Source organism: Aplysia californica, unplaced genomic scaffold (assembly GCF_000002075.1).
Source record: "Aplysia californica isolate F4 #8 unplaced genomic scaffold, AplCal3.0 scaffold00171, whole genome shotgun sequence".
NCBI classification, from domain to species: Eukaryota; Metazoa; Mollusca; class Gastropoda; order Aplysiida; family Aplysiidae; genus Aplysia; species Aplysia californica.
In genome coordinates this window covers 824,719-826,035 of record NW_004797441.1, presented here as the reverse complement: position 1 = coordinate 826,035, position 1,317 = coordinate 824,719, and the positions used below count along the sequence as shown (strand labels likewise).

Genomic DNA, 1,317 nt, shown 5'->3' with positions numbered 1-1,317 from the left:
TCCCCCCCCCCCCCCCCCCCCCCCATACTTTTCACCTCAATGATGTGTTTCGTTCATTTTTAAAACATTAACAACATTGTATTTTGTCATCTTCGCACCGTTTAAGTTATAATTTGCTTCTTGGTGCTTCCACACAACTGAACAAAAATCGTGATGAAAAACCTTGTTGATGAGTACGTGCCTCCGGCGAGTCCACTTATGATACTGACAGCTCACATCGTTATCTAAAGTGTCCACTCAGACTCAGAACAGGATGAAGCTATGAGCCAAACACTTCTGCAAATGCGGGATATCGTGGTGAAATCAGGCTGTCGTCAAAACAATGAAATCAAAGATATAGCCTTTTCCTGACGGTTAGGCAATTTTTTATCGAATTATAGGTTTTTGGCTCAACACCTTTTATCACCATTTGAAAAACATTTTCTCTGTTGACATTTCTGAAAAACGTTTAAGAAAGGTTTTTAAAAAGTTAATTCTAAGTGTCCAAGGACTCTCAAGTTTTGGAAGTCACCAAACTTTGGCGGTCATTTTTTTGCTTATTTTACCACTGAAACCAAGTGATCCTTATCTCCTTCAATCACAAATATCTCGCCTTTTATTCAAGTTAAATGGGGGTTTTTTCATCAAAGAATATTATAAAATCACAAATGAATAAGCTTAAAGGTGATACCAAATAACTCCTCTTGGCCAAAAATAGACGAGCGCCTAATTCCACCACGTCGTGACAAAAATGTACTTGTTTCCTATTTAGATTTATCAACATGCTGATGAGCGCAGGCACAAGAGCGATGCTGACCCGAGCTATGTAGAGGGTTCAGAGTATAGTAGAGACAAGTGGAAGGGTGTAGGGATTGGTGACAGTGAACTCGGTGCAAAATCTAGGAATAGAACTAGACGAGCGGCAGTAGAAACAAGTAGTTGTGATCAGTGATAATGAACGTGATGAATTTGACATCGATGCTATGATCCAGGACCAAGCTCTGCCCCCTCTCCCCCCTCCCTTTTCCACCTTGCAAACATAAATGGAAACAGACAGAAGTTCTAAATCCAGCAGTTGGTACTGCCCCTCTGTAAGTGGACCATATTTGCTTGGCAGACTCACGCTAAGTTGGTCACCAAGGCAAATTATGTTGCACAGCAAAGTCCTTCTTCAATTTGGACAATTTAGTCTGAAACACAATTATTCTGATATATTCCAAAGTAACCTAAATTGTTCTTCTGTTGTTCAAACCTTGTTTTGTGCTCAAACTGACGTGAAAGGGTACGCATACGTTTATTTTCTCCACCCCCCCCCTCTCTCTCACTCACTCACTCTCT

General features: G+C 40.7%; 1 protein-coding gene across 1 annotated transcript in view; it reads left to right on the top strand.

Moving 5' to 3' along the window:
* LOC101850562 overlaps window positions 1–1,317 on the top strand; it is a gene marked incomplete in the record, with an annotated part of 29,816 nt that overhangs the window by 9,662 nt on the left and 18,837 nt on the right.